The following is a 7,390-nucleotide window of genomic DNA, read 5'->3' as shown; positions in this document are numbered from 1 at the left end:
TCAAATGAATAAAATCTGAAAGTTTTAGAGTCAATACAACAGCAACAACAAAATCTCTATCAACCCTTCTTCAAACCCAAGATTCAAGGCCCGAAATATTGAAAGAAAAATTTAATGAAAATTTTCAACCTAAATTTCTCTCCTCCCCCTCTCTTCTTTTTTTTCCTCTTCTCAAATTTTCTCTTCTATTTATAGCAAAATTTTCGAGATTTTTCAGATTTTTTTTAAAAAATATTTTATTATTTTATTATTTTTTAATTAAAAGAAATCCCACTTACAAATTGCTTTTATTTTTTTTATAAAAAGAAATCCCACCTTTCTTTACTTTTATTTTTTAAATTCCAACTTTAATTACTTTTATCTTATTTAAAATCCCACTTTTTTTACTTTTTAAAAGAGAATTTCACTTATTTAACTTTTCTTAAAAAAACAATCCACTTTCTTTTGCTTTTCTTTTAAAAATGCTACTTTCTTTTACTTTAAATTTTTTTAATTTTCAGATACCTTTATATTTGTTTTTTAATTCCAACTTTCTTTTACTTTTTATTTTTTTAAAATTTCCACAAAACTTTACTTTTATTTTTTTAATTTTCTACTTTCTTTTACTTTTTAAAAGAGAATTCCACCTACTTTTACTTTTATTTTTTTTATTCAATACTTCCCTTTTTCTTATTTTTTAAATCACTCCTGAAAATTAAAAATAAATAAATATTTTTTCGGAATTTTTTTATTATTTTAAAATAAAAATAAAAATAAAATAATATTAATAGTAATAATTCACCTTTTAAATTTTGTATTTTTACTCTATAATAAAAAGTGTAACAAAACTAAAAATTGTAGGTTAAAATCCCTAAAATATTTACATAGAAGAAGTGATAAAAAATTAAATATTATCAAAAATTAGGTGGTCACAATATGTTCCTAGTTCAATTCTGAAACTCAACTCTATGTGCTCCATTGTTTGTCAATCCCTGTCTCTTTCTGCACTGACTTAATGGCTCATGTTGTCTAATTGCACTTCTTGTTTACTGCTTTACTCAACATGCTTAAGTTCTACCCTCTCTTGTTCAAATGTAACAGCTGTAGACATATAATTTTTGACCCTCTCCAAGATTTTACACATTTTAGTACTTAAATATTCACTCTAGGTCTAATATAGCTATTTCAACTAGTTTTAACTATTTACTTTAAATTCGAAAATACAAAAAAATAGTTTTGCTTTGTTTTATCTTTATATTTAAGCTAAGGTCATTACTATTCTTGTAGTAGTACTATTTTAGTTTACTATGTTTAACTTATGTTTATCTACTTTTATAATATTTGAAAATACCAACAAAAAAAAATTGTTTCGCTTTTAATTTTTAATTCTTACATTAATCAATTAGGAGTAATTTTATGTTTTTACAAATATTTTATATTAATTTGGAAGAAACTTGAATGTATTAATAAAATTTTCAGTTCTTCTTGTCTAAATTGAGCCCAATTTCAAACCCACCCCAAATGCCCAATTTCAACACTCTTCTTCTTAACCAAGACAACCCTAGTTCTCTAGACCGAAGAGAACAACACCCATCAGACCTTCTTCCTTAGACACAAGACTACAACACAAAACCAAACGAATCCCTTCTTCTTCGAAATAGCAGCAGCAAGACCGGCGACCACCTCCCCCCATCGCCGTTTCTTCTTCACCACCACAGCACCCTTGTCGCCGTCCCCCCCCCCCTTTCTGATTGGATCCATCTTTCTATTCAACTTAAAAAAGTACACACACTCATAGGAAAAGGTGAACCGTTTGAGGTGTCGTTCAAAGCACGGTTCGTGAACTTGTTTGAGTTTGATTGCTATTTCGGCCGTCTGTAACCGCACTATATTTTGTCGGAGCACCAGAGCTTTTTGTTAATTGAATCTTCTTTAAAGGTCAACTCCTCCCCTTACTATTTTATTGATTTTGTTGTTGATTCTTGGTTTAACTCTTGTAGATATTAATTTTAGTGTCAAAGTTGGTTTGAGCTAGCTGTTTCTTTTAACAATCCGCATAGAGTATTAATTTCTAAACTTGGTTTAGTTTAATTTTCTTCATATCTTGGCCTTTAGTATTAGGATCTTTGTTGCACATATTGTTATGATGAATCTATATTTAAGTGCTTGGAGTGCCATGTTAAAAGGTGAACAATATGTTCTGTGTTAGGCTTGCTTTTTGTTAAAGTAAAAACATGAGTATTTAAAAATCTTCGCAAATCTCTTGAAGGCTATTTTCTTAGTTTTCTGTGATCAAAATGTTTATTGGCCTGGATTTTTTTCTTAATTTTATTTGGACATCCTTGAATGACTATTGGGCCGTGGGACGGGTGAAAGACCGATCTCATTAGTATTAATTTTGTCTACATGCTTTAGGAATGGTCTCGGTCTAAATACATGGAATGAGTAATTAAAAGATGAGCATGCCATGAATTATTTTATCTAGCTTTCCTTTATTTATTTTAATAATTTAATCGTTAGAAGCATGTTTAGGCCGGCCACACTTGGGTAGGCAAGCCTTAGGATTTTTGTTAATTTTGAGGCGAGATGTCGTTCCCTTAGTTAAATTATCTGGGGAATGCCCCGAAGAATTTGTATATATTTTATTCCAGGGAATGCCCCGAAGTATTCTGTAATTAGAGGCCAAAAGTAGTACTTGTAGTGTTTTATTCTTGTTTTATTTTTTCTTTATTAGGTGAGACGACCTCGAGCCTTTTGTGTGTTTATTTTGTTTTGTGTGTTTTTGCCTTAATTAGAATATCCTTTAAAGCCGACTTGATTAAGTACGCAACCGTACTAGTTACGGGACTTGGGGAGTGTCTAACACCTTCTCCCCGAGTCAAATGAACTCTCTTAACTGAATCTCTGGTTCAGACTTAGTTTTGGAGTCTCAAGTGTTTTGAAAGGAAAAGATTATTTTTAGAAAAACGGTGACCTGACACACCGAAATCAAATGTCAAGTGGCGACTCTGAGTTATTTTCCTTTTGAATACAATTTTTGTCACGTTCTAGTTGGAAAATCCTTTTCAAGTTTTACTAAATCTTTTTATTTTTAAGAGAGCTTAGTGAGGTTTGTAAAAAATGGGTATGACAACAACATGTCTACTTGAGTTCCTGTTTATGTCCCTCAACTAATATGTCTCCTAGTGTACTTGATTAACACTAAGTCATGACTAATTATGTGTAATAGACCCCTGCATGACTACTCTCATATCCTATCCCTATGTCTTACTACTATTTTTAAGCATGATTCCCTTGTTAACTCTTTGAAGTAATTGTTTGTGTTCTAAAGGTCAATCAGTCCCTACTTGTTCTTTGTACTTGTTGGTTTATATGCATCTCTGCTCAACCATGTTTATGTGTTCCTGATTTGGTTCCTCTATGTCCCCAACCCCTTACTTCCCTGCTTGTGACTGTTGAAATTGTACTATCCTTTGAACTTGCTCTATGTGTGCTGTCTTGTTCCAAGTTATTGTTGCTCCTACTCCCTTCTCCTTTTCAAAATTGTTCTGTTGTTTTGCAAACTCATTTCAAACATTCTGTTCTAAAACTGTTTTCCAACTCAACTCTTTTAAATCTATATCAAGCACTCTCACATATACTTTTAGACCACTAGGTTCTGCCCCTTTTGTGTGAGCCTTGCCTTGGGACCCTTGAACTCCCTCTAAACTTGGACACATAAAAGCTGGCCTTTTCACACTGCACTTACTCTGTCTTGACTATGAAATCTGGGTGTGAGCACTGCCCGAGATCCCTTGAGGTCCTTAGGAAACTCTGACATACCTAGGTATGAGAATTGGAACAATATTGGCACTTGAGGTGATTGATTACATAACTCAGAGAGGAAGTACTAACCAGGCTTCCTATAGTGTAACTTCTTATTTTTCATTTCTACTTATGTAATTCACTTCAATGATGGTCTGTAATAACCTGTTTTAAACAAGTATTGGGGTGGCTAGTGAAAAGAGATAGGGTAAATATGCATGTTATAGTTGTTAAGGGTAGAAAACATGTTATTAGGGTTATATTTCTAATTGTGCAATAGAAACCATGCTTAGGATTCATACATGCATTAGAAATCATGTTCTTAGGATCCATGTTTCTTGCTTCAGCATCTCATCCATCACTAATCCATGTCTATCACTTAGAAATCATGCTCCTAGGACAATAACAACATTGTCATAAAAGCTATTACTCTTGTACTTTCAGAAGTCATATTTCAACAATTTTGCAACTCTTGTGTGCCTTTAGAAATCATGTCTTAGGAATTCTATTTTTAACAATCCTTCCATCTGCATGTGCATATTAGATATCATGTTCTAGGATCCTGTTTGCATTTTGTTTAACACGCCTAGTTAATTACTGATTCATGAAAAGGTAATAATAATAATCTCATTGTGATGTTTTGTTTTTTGAATAAAATTGGTAATAATCTCTGCATTCGTATCAACTAGAACATGCTCTTATAGTAAAATAATTTCCACCATATTTTAATAATTTTGAATAACTACTGCATACTATTTTACGCCTAGGCAAGGCTTAGGTAATCAACTTTAAATAAAACCAGAACCATCTGTGATTAGTGTTTAATTATCAACTGTAAAAATCAGTAGGCAAGCCTGATTCAGACTTCTTTTCTGAGTCATATAATAAATCTGGTTATGCTGTTATCACTTAGATGGCATGCTTTAGAATTCAGAGTTTAAATTCAGACTTTAATTGTGTATGAGTCATGTTGTCTATGTGCATTACCTGTGGTGGTGTATTTGAGCCTTTCGTTTGTCTTCTATGCTCCCTTTAATTGAAGTCCTACTTGTTATTGAATGTCGCCTTAGTATTTTGCCTTTAAACCTGAGGGTCTGCCTAGAACATCCTTTTTATAAGATATGAGTCCTAAATTCCTCCGGGACTGATAGGAAAGGACGGGTAACAGTATGCAATAGGGGTCGAGATCAACCCTCGTTTTAATAACCTTCGTGGGGCGGAACATGGTAGATATGGATATGATGATCGGTGCGTTAATACCACGTGTAGCCCCTTTTTGAGGAGTGTCATACCCGGTATTGCATTGATGTGATCCATATTATAAACAAACCTAGGACACCCTTCTTTACATTCATAAACATGCTTAGATTGTAACTCTTTTTAAAATCTTGTTTTTCTTTTGTTGTCCTTTTCAAACACTTGTGTATTTAAACTTAAATCCCCTACTATTTGAGCCATGCTTGTTTATTTGCTAATTGCACACATTCACAAAAACTGTATGGCCGGGAACCACACTAGTAGATCCTAAGGGGTGCCTAACACCTTCCCCTTAGTATAATTCAAGCTCTTACCCTATCTCTGGTTACCAAATATAGTTATAATAAACCCTATAGGTACCCTAACGCATCTTAAAATTATTAGGTGGTGACTCTCCAAAAATGCAAATCCCTTCCCAAAAGGAAAGAGTTGTCCCATATCAAAATGTCATGAACCTGATTCCGTGGAAGAAAAAAGGGGGCACAACAATATGACGACTCTGTTGGGAATATTTAGGCTTTTACCATTTCATACCGTTTTGTGAATTTGTACCCCTCCCTATGTGTAACTATTTGTTTACTTTCTTTAAGCATTTAATTTCTTCTTCAAAAGCAAAACTGACATATTTTCCTTGTTTCCTTCCTTTAGAGCTGCTTTAAATTATGAAACTGTTGTATTTATCGCTTTCTTAACGTGCAAATATATATCAACATGCTTTTAACTATTGCATAATCATGTTCAACATCATACTCCACTCGTGCCAAACAAATACTATAGCAACGCTTGATGAGTAGTTGTGCGCTTCCTATATCATTACCCCCTAAATTCGAAAATGCTTATTTGCGGTAAAATTAGTCGATCAGCGGTGCAGTCAACAGTTCCGTGCCTTCCCCCTTGAGTTGTCTGCTCAAGGGTACTAGTCTAAAATCCCATAGAAACCTTACTCTGTTTAAATTGTGCATGCATCATGGTCAAACCTAGTCGGGTCAGTTATGTTGTCCACATAATGATCCTTTAAGACAGCTTTGTCCAAAAGTCCATTGGGTTTTCCTAAACCCAAATGGACATCATCACGTTCTGTGCATTTATTTGGAGAACTAAATGTTTCATACTAATTGTTGATGTTAAATAGTCGAGTCTGGTGGGGGCATGGTCTAACCCTTCTATTTTGCAGAAAATGAGGCACGAGGTCCCCAGTTTCAGTATGATTAGCATGCTCCCACTCTTGCTAGACTGGTGGAGGAGTCTTCCATCAAATGACCAAATCAATGAGTGGAAAGAGAGGGCCGCCAGAGCTAGCAAAAAGTTGGAATATCTTGAATACAGTCTGCTGGAATTGGAAGGAAAAGTGAGGAAGAGAGTCACCGACTGCTAGAATGCTGAGGGAAACGAAGGAGAGCACTAGGCAAAGACATTTTTACTGGTGAACCTATGCGAACTGGAGGATTTGATCAACGAGAGTATTCAACCTAAGGAAGGTCCGTCTGGGACCAAGTAGATAGGAATTTACTTTTCCGCTTTATGAATGTAATAAGGCCAATGGCCATTAGTGACTTTAATTTCTTGCTTATTTAGTGTCGTTTTGGGATTTGTCTATTTTTTATCAATAAAATGAGGCATTTAGCATTCTAAGTTCTCCAAATCAATTTTTCGCTAGGCCTACCTCGGGCACAAAGAGGTTCCCAAATTCGGACACGCTTTACATTCCCGCACTATGTGTTTAAATATTGCAATACTTTTTTATAATCCTCACTGACTTGATTACATTTTGTTTTATCTTTGTTTTATTATTCCCCTCCCCAAAAGTTAGTTCGTGCACTCTGGCATCATCATCTTATTTCATAAGATCCAGGGGCCCTCCACCCACTCCTCCTCTTAGTCCTATCAAAGGCAAGAACAAAGGCAAAATGAAAGATTTAAACAACATCAGGAAAGTGAACACAACTGAACGGGTAAGGGCCATTGATGGCCAGGGTATTCGGGTTTCTAACGAGAATGTGTCACAACTTGAACAGACAACAATAACAACAACAACAACAACAACCTAGTATAATCCCATTAGTGGGGTCTGGGGAGGGTAGTGTGTATGCAGACCTTACCCCTACCCTGGGGTAGAGGCTGTTTCCAAATAGACTCCTGACATCCTTCCCTCCAAGAACTCCCGCCTTTGCTCTTGCGGTGACTCGAACTCACAACCTCTTGGTTGGAAGTGCTGAACAGAAACTGCTGCTGAAATTCCAAGAAGAGCTCGATCAGGTTCGGAATCTGGCAAACCTGTCATTTTTCCTCAACACCCTAGATATCAACTTCCCCAACACTCAAAACCCTACACCTCCTCAAAATATCCCTA

At 34.9% G+C, this 7,390-nt stretch overlaps 1 long non-coding RNA gene across 1 annotated transcript; it reads left to right on the top strand.

Moving 5' to 3' along the window:
• Positions 1-1,475: 1,475 nt before the first annotated feature.
• LOC138876492 (uncharacterized) lies at positions 1,476-6,666 on the top strand. The gene is made up of 2 exons (XR_011401794.1): positions 1,476-1,917; positions 6,215-6,666. It is a non-coding gene; the product is annotated as an uncharacterized lncRNA (long non-coding RNA).
• Positions 6,667-7,390: the final 724 nt, after the last annotated feature.

This window comes from Nicotiana sylvestris, chromosome 8, assembly GCF_000393655.2.
Source record: "Nicotiana sylvestris chromosome 8, ASM39365v2, whole genome shotgun sequence".
Lineage (NCBI taxonomy): Eukaryota > Viridiplantae > Streptophyta > Magnoliopsida > Solanales > Solanaceae > Nicotiana > Nicotiana sylvestris.
The sequence above is the reverse complement of the archived record's forward strand: the minus strand, read 5'-3'. Positions and strand labels throughout refer to the sequence as shown.